Source organism: Capricornis sumatraensis, chromosome 9 (genome assembly GCF_032405125.1).
Source record: "Capricornis sumatraensis isolate serow.1 chromosome 9, serow.2, whole genome shotgun sequence".
NCBI lineage: Eukaryota > Metazoa > Chordata > Mammalia > Artiodactyla > Bovidae > Capricornis > Capricornis sumatraensis.
In genome coordinates, this window is record NC_091077.1 from 103,480,699 (window position 1) to 103,501,644 (window position 20,946).

Here is a 20,946-nt window from a genome sequence, read left to right on the forward strand (position 1 = left end):
AAAAATCATAGCCTTGCCTAGACGGACCTTAGTCGGCAAAGTAATGTCTCTGCTTTTCAGTATGCTGTCTAGGTTGGTCATAACTTTTCTTCCAAGGAGTAAGTGTCTTTTAATTTCATGGCTGCAATCACCATCTACAGCGATTTTGGAGCCCAACAAAATAAAGTCGGACACTGTTTCCCCATCTCTTTCCCATGAAGTGATGGGACCGGATGCCATGATCTTCGTTTTCTGAATGTTGAGCTTTAAGCCAACCTTTTCACTCTCCTCTTTCACTTTCATCAAGAGGCTTTTTCGTTCCTCTTCACTTTCTGCCATAAGGGTGGTGTCACCTGCATATCTGAAGTTATTGATACTTCTCCCAGCAATCTTGATTTCAGCTTGTGTTTTCTTGTCTTTGATAACACATAAAAGTTCTTCAGCTTCACAGTCTACATTTATGAATACCATGGACATTTTTGAATGGAATTTAATAATATCTCATACTTGGAATACTTGCACTCTGATGCCATAAGGTTAAGGTTATTTTCATTACTCTGACTACAAAGACTTTTAGTTATGAACACTTCTGCATTTTTATACTATATTTTAAATGTATTGGTCAACTGTAGTCTAGTCTTCATCAAGCCAGTTTTGATACTGGTTGTACATATTATCTGAGGCAATAATGGCAGCTTAATCATAGAGAATGATCCTAAAACACCCACCGTCAATGTCACTGATTAGAAATTCATCTATTCCTCACTGCATTTTTATTTTTATAAAATTCAGTGACATTCAGTAATAGAAGATGGGTCCCAGAGTTACAAGAACAGGAACTAAAAAGCAAATGCATCAGTAAAGAAACCCTGATTTGCATTTCCCTAGATGTAAAGAAACCAAATTATTTTATTGTGTCCTTTGTTCTATATCACCTAAAATACTACCTTTAATAATTTGTTACACTATTAACACAAATAGAATGTTATTGTTGTTTGATGCATCTAACTTATTAAGAAACAAGGCAGTATATTCACAAATCAAATACTATAAAAAATAACTTTTTGTGGGCTACAGTCAAAAATGACTATCTCAAAATGAAGCAAAAACAGACATTTTATATATAAGTTAGTGAATAAGACGAAGTGAAGTAAAAGTTGCTCAGTCATGTCTGACTCTTTGCAACACATGGACTATACAGTCCATGGAAATCTCCAGGCCAGAATACTGGAGTGGGTAGCCATTCCCTTCTCCAGGGAATCTTCCCAACCCTGAATTAAACCCAGGTCTCCCACATTGCAGGCAGATTCTTTACCAGCTGAGCCATCAGGGAAGCCCAAGAATATGGAGTGGGTGGCCTATCCCTTCTCCAGTGGATCTCCCCAACCCAGGAATTGAACTGGGGTCTCTTGCATTGCAGGCAGATTCTTTACTAGCTGAGCTACCAGGGAAATCTCTGTGAATAAGATTTATAACTACAAATATAAATTAAATTGTATTTACCAATGTTCTTAAAGTTACTAAAATTTCCCTACAATGACATAATTCACAGTGTTATAAAAACATCTATAACAGTACTTTCCTAATCTTAACATATATATGATATGACAACAATATATATAAACTTTATAGTTGGGAATCAATACAAAATTTAAATTATTGTTCTTTTTTTGTTCATTTTATTGTACATTACAATGATGAAGAAGGATTTAGGAAAATTTCCAGCCAGTATTTTTCTATGCTCTTTTGTTTGCACTTATGTGAAGACCAGAAAGTGGTTTTGTTAGTTATTTCATTGTGTGATCTTCCAGATTCTCTGTATGAGATGAGTTCCATTAAACAGCATCAGTTCAGTTCAGTCACTCAGCCGTGTCTGACTCTTTGTGACCCTATGAATCGCAGCATACCAGGCCTCTCTGTCCATCACCAACTCCCAGAGTTTACTCAAACTCATGTCTATCGAGTCATTGATGCCGTCCAGCCATCTCAGCCCCTGTGGTCCCCATCTCCTCCTGCCCCCAATCTTTCCCAGCATCAGGGACTTTCCAATGAGTCAACTCTTCACATAAGGTGGCCAAAGTACTGGAGTTTCAGCTTCAGCATCAGTCCTTCCAATGAACACCCAGGACTGATCTCCTTCAGAATGGACTGGATGGATCTCCTTGCAGTCCAAGGGACTCTCAAGAGGCTTCTCCAACACCAAGCATTTGAACACCAAGTTCAAAAGCATCAATTTTTCAGCATTCAGCCTTCTTCACAGTCCAACTCTCACATCCATGCATGACCACTGGAAAAACCATAGCCTTGACTAGACAGACCTTTGTTAGCAAAGTAATGTTTCTGCTTTTGAATATGCTATCTAGGTTGGCCATAACTTTCCTTTCATGGAGTGAGTGTCTTTTAATTTCATGGCTGCAATCACCATCTTCAGTGATTTTGGTGCCCTCCAAAATAAAGTCTGACACTATTTCGACTGTTTCCCCATCTATTTCCCTTGAAGTGATGGAACCAAATGCCATGATGTTCATTTTCTGAATGTTGAGCTTTAAGCCAACCTTTTCACTTTCCTCTTTCACTTTCATCAAGAGGCTTCAGTTCCTCTTCACTTTCTGCCATAAGGGTGGTGTCATCTGCATATTTCTGAGGTTATTGATATTTCTCCTGGCAATCTTGATTCCAGCTTGTCCTTCTTCCAGCCCAGTATTTCTCATGATATACTCTGCATATAAGTTAAATAAGCAGGGTGACAATATACAGCCTTGATGTACTCCTTTTCTTATTTGGAACCAGTCTGTTGTTACTAAGTAGCATAGTGAACAGCAATTTTCCTTCTGTAATTCATTTCTAAGGTAGAAACAAAATTAACAAAATGTTCACGTTCTTCCTGGTTTTACCCTGACCACAAGTCTCAGAAACCAGAAACGTTTCTGAAATTCTTCAGAAACCAGATAGGAACTATGCCTTATACGTGTTTACTGTTCCATGTATATTTGTGAGATTGGGCTGGATTCAAAGCACGGTTCATTTACTGTGTGATTACATATTACTACTAAGACTATGACAGCAGACCAATATCACAGAATGATGGGAAGAAGAAAGGATTAATAAATTATCATTTCTTGGCTTCCTTACATAACTAGAACCTGGTAACTTAGACTTATGTCTAGATGGGCAATATTCTTAACAAAGATTTTTAGTTACCTCTGGCACAATGCTATAATAGTTGATCCCAACCCAGTATATGCATGGCCATTTATATTAAACAAAATTAGCTTTAAGAAGAAATAGCACAGACTGATTTTTATAGCTCTTATGGGTATTTTTTTTTTCACTACTGTGAACAGTTTGATTTTCTGTGTAAGGTTCAGAATTGAGAAAACAAAGTTAAGAATTCTTAAGTTATTATGGACAAAACAACAAAATCTAGCAGTTTTGTTTCATTTTATAGATTCCAAATATAGTCAGTTCACATGACAACTCTAAAATCCATTCATTTTCTCTCTCATATACAATACATATTACATTTCATATATATACATATATATGTTAAACTACTCATGAACATATTCATAAACAACCACACATTCAGAATATGTGATTCACAGGCAACTGAAGTACAGAATTGTAGGCAGCTGGTGCTCTGTAAAGACTGGGCAACAAAATAATGCTTTTTAGTATATTGGAAAACAATATTCTCAGTATTTTTATCACCTGTTATTTACTCTACATTGAGATATCTTAAAAAGAGTATAGACTACCAGATGTTAGTTTAATGTCCTATGAGATTGTATTTTCTAAATATAGAGTTCTTCCATGCTTATAATTTATAGTTACAATTATGAATTCCAAAGATTATGTAAAAGAAGTAAGACCATCGGCTGGCTCCACTTTTGATTACTGAAATAATCTAATAAGTAGGCAACTCTTTATAAGTCACAGTAAAATTACATGGACATGGATGTGGCTATTAACTAATGGAAGTGATGCGAATGTTTAAAAATATTTAGCTCATATTAGGTGTGATATACCTCTATTACAGAGTTGTTCTAAGTACTACCACAGGGCTCTCACTACATAAGTGATCAATACATATTGGTAAGCTTTGGAAATTTGGTGCACATTTATTTGTAGCTACATACCAACTATAGATTTTTTTTAAAAAATATTTTTTGTGGCAACAATGAAATGTTGGTTTTAAATCACTATGATATATTATTCAATATTAGTTTAGTAACAGAAAAAGAGAAATAAATGAGAAATGTTGGTAGTATAAAAATGAATGAGGTTATTAGAAATTCAAAGAGAATTATGCTCCCCTGCATTAACCTACCACCTAACAAAGTCAGGCTCGTACTCTGGTCAATTAAATGTTGGAAGTAGGGAGTCTCACTTTCTCGCATAAAGTTTCCAGTCAGTGTGAAATAGAGCCCCACTAACTTCACCCTGCTGTGGTGACCTGTGGCAACATGTGCTAAGAGTTTGCTTCAGGCCTGGGTCTCTCGTGACCACCTTGAGCAGGGGTCCCTGGTGCTGCTGCTGCTGCTGCTAAGTCACTTCAGTCGTGTCCTACTCTGTGCGACCCCATAGACGGCAGCCCACCAGGCTCCACCGCCCCTGGGATTCTCCAGGCAAGAACACTGGAGTGGGCTGCCATTTCTTCCTCCAACACATGAAAGTGAAAAGTGAAAGTGAAGTTGCTCAGTTGTGTCTGACTCTTAGCGACCCCATAGACTGCAGCGCTTCTGTCCATGGGATTTTCCCCGGCTCTCCCATAATGCTGAAGCTACATGAGTAAGAAAGAAAATGCTATGATCCCAAGTTGATCCCACTGAGAAGTTGAAATCATTTGTTATTTCTGCAGACCTTAGTCTTTCCTGACTGACATTGCTCAAACTGGAGAGTTTCCATAACTCAAATTCAAAATATAGGACATCAGCTTGGGGATGTGTAACAAGATCTAGAGAAATAAGTTGGAACTTTGAAAAAGGATTTTCAGTGAAATGTTACATGGGATAACATTTATGCCGTAAACCTAATGATCAAGCATCCCGAGATAAAAAGGCTAGAAAGTTGAGCTGCCTGGGTAGGTTACATCCATCTGTGATTAGTGAAAAATTAGGGGAAAAGAGAGGTGGGTGAGAAGGAGAGAGAGGAGAACTAGAAAAGAAAAGAGAAAGAAAGAGGAAAGTGAAGAGAAGCAGAAGCAGAAAATCTGATTTCAGCAAAGAACTGGAGAATAAACAGGGCCCACAAATTCAGCAACAAGCAGTACAGACAGAAGCAACTGTTTGTCACCAACAATGTGAAAAACAGGTTTTGATAGAAAGCACCAACTATAATTGGTCCTGATAAACACGTCAAGTTGAAGGCTGTAATGGCTATTTCCATTTTAAAATGTCTGAATAAATTAAGATATTCAGCAGTAGAATCTATTCAATAATATAGCAGCCAGTAAGCCATTTTTTTTTGAACAAAATATCCTAGGAACGTGATTGAATATGTGGCTATTTCTTCTAAAATCTGAAAGAAGAAAATACTTATGATTAACTCAAGAAAAAGACATATGATGTGATGGGGTGCAGAGAAGCAAGGGAATATAGTAAATCTAATACTTGAAAAATAATTGTAGATTTATCTGCTGTTATGTGTTACTGACTGAATTCAAGTTAATGAGAAAAAATTTTAGTGAGTTATGCTTGCAGAATACTGATTCTTATGCATTTACTCTGAGAGTAAATTCATAATTTAGATATTATCATAGATATTTCAGTATATAAAATATATCTCAAGATCAAATAAGGACTGAAGGGGTTTACAGAGTAATGGGGAAAAATATTAAAGAGCAAAAATTAAATAAGAAATGTTTGTAAAGGGGGATATTAGTATAAATATGTTCTAAATAATTTAATATACAGTCATATGACATCTGATGACTAAAGGTACTACTTAGAATATTCCTTTATCCAAAAACACTTGCTAACCTTCAGGATGCATTTTCTTTACCTTAACTATGTTGGCAATTCTAACACAAATATGAGTTTTCTATAGTGCCCTCTCCCTTGGTAGGAGAGCAAGATGAATGTAAGCAATGTAGAGTAAAGGAGTTCTGATGAGAAGAGCAGCTACTGATAAAATGTCAACCTGATTTTCTACTCTCTAATATATATACCAATCTAACACAAAATCTAATTCACGATTCGATTATCATACTTAGGCTCTAGAGTTTGATATTGAGAACTTGAAATATCATCTTTCAATTTCTGCCTAAATTTAATTGTAATTCAATAGCTGTCCATTTTTTTTTCCCAGTCAATAGAGAAATTTTTGCAAAGGTCTCTAGGGTTGAGAGTCTGTTCTAGGAGTGCTGATCATGTTGTCTATATGAAAGAATAATTCAAAGGGTACTGCATTGTGAAAAGAGTCTTTGAAAAATATACTAATAATCCTGATTTTTAAATTTATATATATGTTTAACCATGTTGTTTTATATGATGCCTGTATGTATCTGTGTATTTTAATAAGTATGTACATATGCATATTCATTTTGTTCTGAAGCAAACCGGGTATTTTTATTCTTGTATTATATCTGTTGAACAACAAAAGTCTGTTAGTTTATCATTGTCTAAGTGGTCACTTGAGTGTTAGATGATAATAAATACAACTATATAAATAGGCAGGAAAATGGCACAATTTCTGCAAAGATCTCTAAATGGAAAGGGAATCATCTCAAAGGGAAATAAGATTTCTTTTACACATTTCCCTGCATTGCAAGCAATTAAGAACAATAGGAAACCACTAAGCTTTTTGAAACCTTTCAAGAGCACAAACTAGTTTGCAAGACAAGGTAATTTCTAAATATTTTAAATTGAAGTAAAAAACTTGGAAGGAGACAAAAAGATGAAAGTAATGTTATCAAACTTAGAGTCAGTAATAAGGAATAAACAATCTGTTAGGAGCACAGTTTCTTTTAAATTATACTTAAAATATTTGGGCACAAAATGATGTAAGAGTTTCCTATTAATTATTCTGTCTTTGAGTAATTATTTCTTGCTAACTATGACAACTAAGCCAGCAAAAATAAATTTTGCTTCATGTCTGTTAGAAGGGTCAATGAATTTATGACTTGAAAATATGATTAAGATCTTGAGTGTTTTATACATTTGAAATTAGGAGAACTATGACAGATCTAGAAAAGTTATAATAGGAATGGAAATAACAAGTCCTAGAATTTCAAACACAGTACATATTGAATGAGTAAAGAATCAGAGAATTTAATCCAGGAGTGAATACAGGCTCTGCAAATGCATTTAAGATATAATAAATAGTTTTGCATTTAAATGAATGATTTATCTTTTAAAATAAACAAGAATTAAGATAAACATTATATCTATCTAGTTTGAATTAACAAAATATTATGTGTATCTAATTGCTTCTAATAGTCAAGCAGACATCACTAATTGATACTGAGTTGTTGAGCTTGATAGCAGCCGTAGAATCCATTTCCATACTACATATATATATATATATATATTTATTTATTTATTTATTTATTTAAAGAAAATACAAATTGAATGAATTTGAAAATAAAAAATATTTTGGATATGTATCAGTGTTACTTCCTTATAGTCATTACAATTATCCACAAAGCTCAAAATGTTGGTACCAGTTTTTTTGTTTTTCTCCTCCATCTCTCAATTTCCTTCCCACACTTTAGTATATACATATATATATTTTGAGTGTGTATCTATGGGGAGCAAGGGAGGAGAGAGGAACCAAATAAATACTGCTGTCATTCAAGTACTCTCCATGTTATAGAAAATCTTTTCAAGTTTCAAAAGCAATTTTCACATTTACTATAAGGTAGCTTACTAAAGTAGAAATTTAGCACACATTTTGAACATCTGGACAGCTATGTAAAGATAGACCTACTGTATACTTCTGTAATTATTCAATGCATATTTGTTTTTATTCAGAGATACACTCAAAATATTTAAATGAATAGCAGATCCATAGAGAATTACTTTATACCAAAGTAAACTGTTTTTAGGATTCACACTGTAAAGGACTTCATCTTTCTAACTGGTGGTGTGTCCGTGTGCTCAGTCTCACAGTTGTGTCCAACTCTTTGCAACCTCATGGACTATAGCCTGCCAGGCTTCTCTGTTCATGGAATTTTCCAGGCAAGAATACAAAGTTGTGGAGGGGTCCTGATATGAGTTAGAGGAAAGATCTTATTCTAGACCTGCCCATGTCAATTTGCTTGATTTAAGGTTTTGGGTATATGTGAACTTTACTTCTATAAAATGAGCAGTCATAGATTTTTAGAGATTTCTAAGCCTACATTTTAATTGTGGATTTATGTTGTATCCAGAATATAATTGTATTATAACATCTACCACAGAAACCATTAAGTGTAGCAACAATTTTGAAAAGTTCACATTTTTCAACAATATTTATAATATATAACTTCTAAAATATCATTTTATATTTAAACACTTTATTCTATTAAATTATAAACCATTAATAAATCTATTGAAGGATTTAAAATCACAAATTCATCAAAATAAGTTTCACTAAATGTCAGAAGTGAATCAATTGTTAAATATGGTTAAAGCACTTTTCCATCCCTGACATGATACAGTCCAGATTATGCATTGTGAGGGAAAGTGTATATGAGACATGTTCAGCACAGTGGAACAAGAAAGTCTGCCTAAGGACAGCTGAGTGGAAAATAAACGGCAGAGGAGTGTGGTCGACCAGACTAAATAGCAATGTCTTTGGTGGATTGGTAAATACAGGCACTATTAAAAAAATAAAAAGGAATTAAAAATAGATTTTAATTCATTATTAAAATAAATCAGTACACAGCTGCTTCAGGATGTTAGTATTCTAATATCAAAGAGCTTTTGCAAAAGACTGTTCTATACATCTGGGTCTCTTTTGCTGTCTCGCATACAGGGTTATCGTTACCATCTTTCTAAATTCCATATATATGTGTTAGTATACTGTATTGGTGTTTTCTTTTTCAACGTTTTATTTACAAACAGCTGTATCTTCAAACTATATACTAAAATGTTTGAAAAGTATCTTTTGGCATACCCTTAAGTGTAAGCATCTTGGCCAAATGAACTGGGGAAAATATTTACCAATTTCTATCAGTCTTACAGTCTTTACTTTCCTCTTGCAAATCACTTTACTTTGATTAATGTGATTGATGCCAATGTGTGAAATTTTAATTAAATTATGGATGTTTCATGATTAAAGAACTGAAACTCTTGTGAATTTCCATCATGAGGATTTACCAGCATTTTAGGAGTCATTGTCCATTTTGAGTTAGTTTTTGAATTTTAGTGCTAACAAGGGTTTTTTTGTTTTTTGTTTTTTTGCATGTGGATGTCTAGTTTTCCCAATATTTTTTTAAAAGATTGGTCTTTATCCATTTTGGCACCTTTGTCTACAATCATTTAATAATATATGTAATTATTTATTTCTGGGCTCTGCATTTTATTCCACTGGTTTCAGTTCCGTTCAGTCCAGTCGCTCAGTCGTGTCCAACTCTTTGGGACCTAGGTTGGTGCAAAAGTAATTATAGTTTCGGACCCTGAATTTTAAATCATTATAACAAGGCTTAAACACATCTTTATTAGTCAAAATAGGAATAATTACAATCAACACACTTTGCAAATGAGAAATAAGTTTGTTTATTCCTGTGGCATAAACATCTGTGCTTCGGGGTTCAACAAACTCTTGGAAAGCATTTTCTGCATCCTGCTGGTTGTGGAAGCGTTTCCCTGCAAAGAATAGGTTGAGATGTTTGAAGAAGTGCCAGTCAGCTGGTGAGAGGTCAGCTGCTTATGGAGATGAGACACTACTTTGTAGCCCAATTCATTCAACTTTGGAAGCACTGGTTGTGAAATGTGCGGTTAGGTGTTGTCACAGAGAAGAACTGGGCCCTTTGTGTTGACCAAAGCTGGCTGCAGGTGTTCAGTTTCCAGCGAATCTTATCAATTTGCTGAACCTACTTCTCAAATGCAGGAGTTTCACAGGATTCAGAAAGCTGTAGTGGATCAGACTTGCAGCATACCTTCAGACAGGGAACATGACCTTTTCACGGTGCAAGTTTGGCTGTAGGAAGTGCATTGGAGCTTATTAATCCCCTTTGCATCACATGTCACAATCCAGTCAAGAAGTGGTTCCTTGTTGGTGCATAGAATAAGAGACGATGATACCTCAAAATGATGTTTTGGGCCAGATGTTTTGATGTTGTGAGTTGTCTCTTCTGCTTTACGACCTACTTTGCACTCAAATAAGAAAATTACTGAAACTTGTTTTTTGTCTAACAGCATTTCCATGTTCTAAGATAAATATAAACAGCAAGAAATATCATTAGCCTTAAAACATAAAGTGAGAAATGTGCATTAAAATGTGTAACATGACCGCATTTATTTAGAATGCATTCCAATAACAAATGGAAAATTTCCACAATGTAGACACTGCAATTATTTTGCACCAACCTAATATCTGTCTTTTGCCAGCTCCACAGTGTTCTGATTCTGTCACACTCAATTGTGAAAGACTGAAAATTGTCACTCTAAGCTCAAGAACAAGGCAAGAGTGCCTGCTTTTATCATTTCTCCTGAACATGGTGCTGGATCTTCTAGCCAGAACTATTAGGCAGAAAAGAAGAAGAAAATGCATTCAGATTGAAAAGTAGTAGTAGAATTATCTCTGTTCATAGATAGCATGATCTCATGAGGAGAAAATCCTAAAAAGTCCACTAGACATGTGAGAAACCATACATCTACAAAAGTAGTGGCATACAAGGTTAGCACTCAAAGTTACGCTGCATTTTTATACACTATGAACAACTTAAAAATAAATTAAAGAAATAATTCATTTTATAGCAACATCAAAGGGAATACGATACTTAAAAATTGAGCAAGGAAGGCAAAGAGTTGTACCATGAAAACTACAAAATCCCATGTTCATGAATTGTAAAAATTGATATCGTTAAGATCTGAGTTCAGTTCAGTTCAGTCACCCAGTCATGTCCGACTCTCTGCGACCCCATGAATCACAGCACGCCAGGCCTCCCTATCCATCACCAACTCCCGGAGTTCACCCAGACTCATGTCCATCAAGTCCGTGATGCCATCCAGCCATCTCATCCTCAGTCATCCCCTTCTCCTCTTGTGCCCAATCCCTCCCAGCATCAGAGTCTTTTCCAATGAGTCAACTCTTCGCATGAGGTAGCCAAAGTACTGGAGTTTCAGCTTTAGCATCATTCCTTCCGAAGAATACCCAGGGCTGATCTCCTTTAGAATGAACTGGTTGGATCTCCTTGCAGTCCAAGGGACCCTCAAGAGTCTTCTCCAACACCACATTTCAAAAGCATCAATTCTTCGGCACTCAGCTTTCTTCACAGTCCAACTCTCACATCCATACATGACCACTGGAAAAACCATAGCCTTGACTAGACGGACCTTTTTTGGCAAAGTAATGCCTCTGCTTTTGAATATGCTGTCTACGTTGGTCATAACTTTCTTCCAAGGAGTAAGCATCTTTTAATTTCATGGCTGCAGTCACCATCTGCAGTGATTCTGGAGCCCAAAGAAATAAAGTCTGACACTGTTTCCACTGTTTCCCCATCTATTTCCCAGAAGTGATGGGACCAGATGCCATGATCTTCGTTTTCTGAATGTTGAGCTTTAAGCCAACCTTTTCACTCTCCTCTTTCACTTTCATCAAGAGGCTTTTTAGTTCCTCTTCACTTTCTGCCATAAGGGTGGTGTCATCTGCATATCTGAGGTTATTGATACTTCTCCCGGCAATCTTGATTCCAGCTTGTGCTTCTTCCAGCCCAGCGTTTCTCATGATGTACTCTGCATATAAGTTAAATAAGCAGGGTGACAATATACAGCCTTGACGTACTCCTTTTCCTATCATTCCATAACTGACATAAGTAAAATTTATACTTTTTAATTTTTCTTCATAACGCCCAAGCAAGTCAAGTTTAAGATGGATAACAATTTATGAGGATGTTCTGTCCCTTCATACCTATGAACTCTTTATTGTGAAGTTTGACTTGGCCTAATCAAACCAGAGTGACTGCTCTCCCCCAAATCAATTTTGTTAGCATCATATACTTTCATGTATATATAAATGAGAATCATTCCCTGATCTACATGTACTCTACTTATTCCTCTTATCACCACCTCAAAGTAAAGCACTTTTCAGGATGGAAGCCTGCTTTGCTGTTTCATTTTGCCAGAATATATGGAAGAATCATTAGTAATTGCATAAACTTTCACAAAATTCATATTTGACACTTGAGGTTGGGGCCCACAGTATGGTCATGCAGTAAAAATACACTTCAGTGGAACAAAGTAGCTTCAATGATTCAAGAACTGAACACACTGACATGAGCAATGGGAAATTTACTTCCAAATCAAGATTTGTATCATTAAAAAGAAAAGCAAAAGTCAATGTCTGACTTTTGCTAATTTTGTTGATGATATCAATTTTATTGAATCATGAATTATGTTGAATAGACTTACCAGAAAACTGTTTGTGTTTTTCTTTTCCATAGAAAATGTAAATCTAGCCTGTGTTAGGCTGTTTTACATAATGGATTTGACCAGTGCAGTCACCAGCAGTCACTAAACAAAATAACCCATGGTTCTGCATGCATAGATGCTTCTACCTAACCAAGAAATGAGGGGGTGGGGGGAAGTACAGAAACCATCAGGTACCTTGCATTTCAAATCATCAGTATAGGCTTTCTAAATACTCCTGTCTGTATTCACCCTCTCAACCTTAATGTGGTATCTTCCGGTTTCAGAATAATCATATTACAGTTGCTGCTGCTGCTGCTGCTGCTAAGTTGCTTCCGTTGTGTCTGACTCTGTGCGACCCCATAGATGGCAGCCCACTAGGCTCCTCTGTTCCTGGGATTCTCCAGGCAAGAATACTGAAGGGGGTTGCCATTTCCTTCTCCAATGCATGAAAGTGGAAAGTGATATAAAACTCTCCCGAGGATTAAGAAAAATGGCAAATATCAAATTCAAATGGAAACCATCGTTTAACAACAGGGTAATCAGGCTGTCAGGGAGACTTACTAGTACATCTTTTAATCTGGGCTTCTCAGGTAGTGCAAGGGGTAAGGAATCCCCCTGCCAATAGAGGAGATTCAAGAGACATGGGTTTGATCCCTGGGTTGGGAAGATCTGCTGGAGCAGGAAATGGCATCCTGCTCTAGTATTCTTGCCTGGAAAGTTCCATGGGCAGAGAAGCCTGGCAGGCAGCAGTCCATAGGGCTGCAAAGAGTCAGACACAACAGTGCAACTGAACCACACAACTCTTATTGTGTACTTTTCTTAAAGTTGCTTCACATATCAATTTTGGACTATTCCTTTAGTTTTTCCTTTTGGTCCTTACCCATGAACCTCTAAATTCTGTGTGGTATCCATGGGTTGATACTTACAATATCCCTGCTATGTGAAGGCTTGCTTTTATTGTGTTCCAGTATCAGTGATGCTGATATTATTTTGATCTTAATTGCTAACAAACTATATACTCCAAAGAAATTTTAGTTTTTATTTAAATTTGGTATCTAGAAATGTCTTGAGAGTCCCTTGGACTGCAAGGAGATCCAACCAGTCAATTGTGAAGGAGATCAGTCCTGGCTGTTCTTTGGAAGGAATGATCCTAAAGCTGAAACTCCAGTACTTTGGCCACCTGATGCAAAGAGTTGACTCACTGGAAAAGACTCTGATGCTGGGAGGGATTGGGGGCAAGAGGAGAAGGGGACGACAGAGGATGAAATGGCTGGATGGCATCACGGACTCAACGGACGTGAGTCTGACTGAACTCCGGAAGTTGGTGATGGACAGGGAGGCCTGGCGTGCTGCGATTCATGGGGTCGCAAAGAGTTGGAAATGACTGAGTGACTGAACTGAACTGATCCAGAAATGTCTCAAAAATAGCTATATGCCAAGAGCTGTGTGTTTAATAATTCTCCCTCACAATAACATAATTGACTTTTTAAAATTTTTGGTCTGGAATGTGTTAGTTTCTTTTCCTTTGTTTCTTCATGTCTTTGAATTTGGTATCCTTATGAAATACACTTTGGTCTATCTGGATTTAATATAGCATATATATGATTGCTAACTCAAATCTCATCTTCTTCATAGCCCTTAACTCCATAAGTGTTTATTTTCTCTATATTCTGAGATATTTATTGTTTTACCACCTGACTAGTAAATTTATCCTTAGGCAGTTCTTTCCTCCCCAGTTACCCTTATTATCAGAGTAGCCTCTTTTACAGGGGCTGATGTGAGAGTTGGACTGTGAAGAAAGCTGAGCACCGAAGAATTGATGCTTTTGAACTGTAATGTTGGAGAAGACTCTTGAGAGTCCCTTGGACTGCAAGGAGATCCAACCAGTCCATTCTGAAGGAGATCAACCCTGGGGTTTCTTTGGAAGGAATGATGCGAAAGCTGAAACTCCCATACTTTGGCCACCTCATGTGAAGAGTTGACTCATTGGAAAAGACTCTGATGCTGGGACGGATTGGGGGCAGGAGGAGAAGGGGACGACAGAGGATGAGATGGCTGGATGGCATCACTGACTCGATGGACGTGAGTCTGAGTGAACTCCGGGAGTTGGTGATGGACAGGGAGGCATGGCGTGCTGCGATTCATGGGGTCGCAAAGAGTCAGACATGACTGATTGCCTGAACTGATCTGAACTGAACTGAGTCTTCTTGGATATCACAATACATCAAGTTTTAGATTCGCAAAGTTTTCTTCTGTTCTGAATTATGTGTCTCCTGTATGCGAGCTGTTTTATTAAGTATCACATGCATCTACTTTTAGTGTTGATTTTTTTTTATCATTTACCTTGAGATTCTTGATGGTTGCTTGATGTTTTGATTAAAGCAGTAAGTTAATTTCCCTTTTAATGTATAATGATACTAAAGAGTTTACTTCTTTTGGGGGATGGATGTATCTACTAGCAACTTTCCCTGTGTGTTTAGGCAGAACATCATGGTGTTATGCTAACTCTACTCTCAGCTGCCATTAGCAGTGCCAGTGTTCAACTCTGTCGCAACTGTCTCTAATTGGAAGCCTCAGACCCGCCTAACAAAGCGCAGTCTTCTTTCAAGACTAATTTCCCAGCTTCAGATCGGTGGTCAGTACACGATCTGTGAATGTGATCTGGAAGATAAGCAAGCCTGAGGCAGTCTTGCTTGACAGTACTTTAAGACGCCTTTTCAATTTTGGTCCCTTTTGTCACTCCTCCTTATGACAACTGAAGATATCCAGGGTTTCTGCAACACTTCCTCCTACTGTACATCTTTCTTGCAACGGGAAATTTAATCCCCCCTTGCAGTGGGAAATTTAATATTCTCATTACTAGGGTGATATATCTCACTTTTCCATCAATGCTTTTCTGAATATATTATTAAATATATTAAATGTGATTTTACTAGATTTGGGTAAAATAATCATGTATGCAAACCCGGACTACAGTCAGTTATTGATTAGCTTCTCCATCTATCTAGAAGCTCTTTTGAAAATATGAAATTTTCAGTTAGAAAATGTTACTTTTAAATAGTTCTATAAACAAAAATGTGTTACATTATACGGCCATCCAGATTCAGATTCTTCTTTGCTTCAATGATGGTCTTAAATGTTATTGACTTTCTTCCCTCCCTAGAGCAGATAAAATTGTATGTTCTTTTAGACAATTTCTCATGTTGGTCATCCACACATATGAATTCTCCCTATTTGTTTTAATGATGTTCATTATCTGGTGGTTAGTCCATAGCAGAGAAAGTTGATTTCGGGTAGGAAGCGTAAAAAATAAACTGACAATTTCTATGATTTATATACAAATACATCTAAAATTTGCATTGCAATTCCTTTTTTAATTTTAGGAATATGAAAACTGTTAAGGAGCACATTTAGTAAATGAGATCACCAGGGAATGACTGCAAAGAAAGAAGCATGGGAGATACCATGAAACACTGCTAAATTCAAAGAATGAAGAGATATATATTAGAAATGAAGACAGGAAAGTGGAAAATATATTCAGGAATGTTCTTGTTACCAGATTGTATTCATTAAAAATGTAAAATAGTTTGGACTAAAAATACTTAGTTTTAAATGCAGAGTGGAATTATTTTCCAAAGCATTGCAGATGCTATGAAAAAAAATCAGTAATAAAAATAACTATAAAATTATACATATATACCAATATAAATAATGCCTTCTATTACATACTGAGTCTGGTTCAAAGTACTGATTATAGAATGAGGCCTATCTGGTTGCTCCATGTTTTGCTTCCTACTAGCCATGGCAACTTGGGCAGATAAATTATGTTTACACTTAAATTCCTGACACCTAAAATGAGAGCAAAATTATACCTACCCTAAGGGCTGTGTCTAATTAAATTTGATAATGCAAACAAAGCATTTAGCATGATCTTTGGAATATTATAAATCTTCAATGAATGTTATCACTGTGTTTCATACTTAGTAATAATGACTACTTGTAGACTCTCATTTTACTATAGATTGTCACTGTTATACCATTTTACAGATGAGTAAGTTGAGACTTTTAGGTTAAGTATTATATCCAATACAGCATGCAGTATATGTCACAGCAAATCTAATGCCCTTGTGGTATTTGATTCCAAAGCTCATTTAATGAGCTATAGAGATGATAATCTATTGTCCAGTTAGGACTCATCTGGGTTCAGTAGCATAAGCAGGTATGAAAAAGGACAAAACCTTTGCTCTTAAATAATTTATGTTGTATAAAGAGTATAAATACAGAAACAGAGCGCTATAGCAGTATGAGCCGTTTGCTGTTTCCTGTGAGTTAAATTATTCGTTTTGAATCTTCCTGCTGAACATACTACAAAATGATAAAGTGTGTTATCTTTTCTTAAATCATAGACGCATCAAAAGCCAAGTCTAAATATTTAGTGAAACAAAAATCCAGATGCAGACAAGCATGAGAGCCATTCTTGTCATGAGGGGATTTCTCTTCTCTACATATTAAAAACTTCTTTACTAGGAGTTCTAGGACAAAAAAAAATCAAAACTCAGCTTACAGCCAAAGGGATGAATTAAAGACGAGACCCTTTCCCTCAAACACACGAGATCAAATGGCAGCAACTTCAGGGTAATATAGCTCATGCAAAATCATAGCCCAGTTCGAATTCTGTTCCTGTTCAGTCACTCAGTCATGTCCGACTCTTTGTGACCTGCCAGGCTCTCTGTAACCTGCCAGGCTCCTCTGTCCATGCGGTTTCCCAGGTAAGAATACTGGCGTGGGTTGTCATTCCCTTCTCCAGGGGATCTTCCTGACCCAGGGATCAAACCCAGGTCTCCTGCATTGGCAGGCACATTCTTTACCACTGAGCCCCAGGGAAGCCCAGATTCCCTAGATGATACCCCAAAATTCAGATCTTGAAAATGGCTTAATATGATCTTTAACTGAAAAAGGCACCAAGAAATCCCCTTTGAATGGAAATAACTTTACTGTTTTCCTCAAAGTATCCATATAAATTTATTACATTTCAAATATTATGTTCAGCACATGGTCAAAACCAACAAGCTCATGGAGGAAACTTAGACTCTAAAACTTACTGAGCCAGCCAAACCACCAGACACCCTCACTTTCTATTAATTCTAGAGAATGAATATGTATATTGAAGTAAGATTTAAATGCATGGGTTTAAAAGCAGAAAAGGCAGAGTGATGTGGAGGCTATCACAGCAAATTCTTGAAAATGAATTGGAGGGAGAGAGTGAAAGATGGAAAACATAGAAGATACCTGAAATCTGGCATAGGGAAAATGAATTCTGATGAAGAAATAGTAACATTCTTGTTTCTTTGTTTATATTGGTCTAGGTGGAGGAATGTCAGGATGTTAATACTAATACATTATATTAGGGATTTAGATGAAGGGACAGGTTTTTAAAACATCATGAAATAGAATCCACTATAAATATATTTAAGTGGTGATGGAGAAGAGTGAATTGATCATTACTCCATGTACTCCAGCTTAGAAAACTGGCCAAGCTCCAAAGGATGGGAGTATTTATTTTCCTTTGTATTAAATATAAGATAGTTGAGTATCTGAATAGAGATTTTGAAAAATAAGGAAATAAGGCTCTGAAAACGAAATGGAGGTTTATCCACTTTCAGTACAAGCTATTGTTGAAGTGATAAGAGCAAATAAAATAATTAAGAAGAGGGAAAAACAAAAACAGACAAGATGACCTTAAAGGGGAATTAGGGAGGTAAAGAAATGGGCCGTCAAAAAATTCAAAGGGAAGAAGAATCTCAGAAGGAATGAATGATGAAGTGTAAAACACACTTCATTTCTGGGAAGGAAATAAGAAAAACATTTAAACTGGTCTTTATATTTTGTAAGAGTTCTAAAGATATCTAGAAATACTGTGTAGACAAATGAAAATCAGATACAGGGAAAATGAATAGACTGATCACACACAAACAATAAAAGATCCAAAGGGGAAAGGAAAAAAAATAGGGTTCTCTCCCATTATTCTAGGGACCTTTACTTTTCATTTTATTTCAGAGACATGATAAAAAACATGACTCCCCACCCCCCCACCCCCCGATAAAAATGAGCCCACAGCTTCTTTGTTAAATTTAGAATATATCTTAAAATGCTCTCAGTTAATTTCTTTAATTCACAGATGCCCATTTTTCTACGTTTGCTTTCCTCTGAAATATAGACTGACCTTACCACTGAAGTGAGAAATCATCATACCCTACTCTGATCAGTAGACTTGCTTTTCTAATTTGGAAGCACCTAAGACGATGATGCATTTTTATAACAGATGTAATTTTAGACTTAATGAAATAAAGACAAAGGTATCTGACTACTGATCTTTATAGGTAATTATTCTTGATTCTGATCAGATATGCCAATTTAGTAATACTATATATGTATTGCTGATGCTAAGTTGATTCAGTCGTGTCCGACTCTATGTGACCCCATAGACGGCAGCCCACCAGGCTCCCCCGTCCCTGGATTCTCCAGGAAAGAACACTGGAGTGGGTTGCCATTTCCTTCTCCAATGCATGAAAGTGAAAAGTGAAAGTGAAGTCGCTCAGCCGTGTCCGACTGTTCGCGACCCCATGGACTGCAGCCCACCAGGCTCCTCAGCCCATGGGATTTTCCAGGCAAGAGTACCAGAGTGGGCCACCATTGCCTTCTCCACATATATCAATTTAAATCCTAAATTCCTATGAGAAAATGTTTTTTTCAGTTTCCTATTAGAAAATTACTGCAGAGCCTATAACCAATAAATGTTATAAAATATTATATCTTAAAAATGCATTACATTTTAAAATTTAAAGACTGATTTGATATAAATATAAAAAATACTACATAAATCATAAATCAATGATCTCATATACCATGAAAAGTTCACATGCAAATTCCATTATCTGTGTGCTTCAATTATTCTCCATAGTTCTAAAAATATAGAAAAAAAAAGTGTTATAAAATATGTATTGGTTCTTGCTTCCTTCATTTAATTAGCATATGGGTTAAGCATCAGTAGTCATTAGGTAATTCTCTTTCTAACTTGTTTCTTACAGTTCAGAAGTCAACAGATCCTATATTTCCATCAAGCACCAGAAAGCGATTTAATTGTTCAGTATATGTAGTATCGCTGACACCATAAACTGTTCTGCAAAACCTGTAAATAAATATCTTTCAGCAACACTGAACAAAGGGGTATAACGTCAGGTCATCTAAAAGACATATTTCACCAAGGGCTTGAGGTTTATTATTTAGAAGAGATGGTTAAATAAATACTAGTGATATCTGTTACTTACTCAGATGCCTTCTTTTATTGTATTTTTACAGGTGCTAAATTTAACATTTCAAATAAGAGATATTAAATAAATTCCAAAAAGCATAGCTCAAATGGCTGGTATAAAAGGTCTGAAAGAATCTAATATATACTAAATTAAACATGAACACTTTAAATTAGACTAGGATTGGCAATATTTGTTATTTTGAGGCTTACGATTACCAAGGCACACATTTTTCTAATATGCTAAATTCAAGAACAAGATTTTAACATAAAAGTAAATGTAAGAAAACCAAAATAATTCAGCCACTAATTTATTCATCTCAAGGAATATAATAAAGAAAAATAAGTCATTTAAAATCTACTTTTAAGTCACAAGTGAAACATGTTCATGTAAGTCACTGATTTGTGTGTAACAGGTGAACTGGCACTGGAGAAAAAATATGGACTATTAACTGCACCGCTTCATTGGTTCTCAAACATGCCTAAACTGAAGAGTCCTTTATTGTGGCAGTGTTTAAAGAGGAAAAGTGCCATTACCCGTCACAAAGCCCCTAACATGAAAATCAATCATTCATTTAATAGACTCTTCTTGAAGGGATTTCTAATCTGTTTAATCACTATATGAACAAAGTGAAAAATAGTAATTCTTATCAAAATATTATTTTATTGCATCTTTCTAATAACCGATAACTACTCTATAATCAGGGACTGAGCAAACTCTAAACTCAAGAAGAGAGGAAAAATACAGTTAGGTAGTATAATTATGCATTTATTTCTCTGGCTTGATGATATGCTTCTATGCTGTGTTATATAGTCTGTGCACTTAGGAACATCAGTACTTATATTGTTGCGTAAAATGAACAGCTACTGAGCTCTAATGGGCTTCATTCCGTGTTTTAAAATTCCTCAAAATGACTTTGTGATCATTAGCTCCATAAGCAATAATGCACGCTACTGCTCATACAAGATTGTAATAAAGAAAAACATGAGTAGCTAACCTCAACGTTGCCTTAATTCTAGAAAGATGAAATGTGTACACATTTTTTTTTTGTCATCAAAGCAAGGATTAAGATACATATCATCCCTTTTTTATAGTTAAAA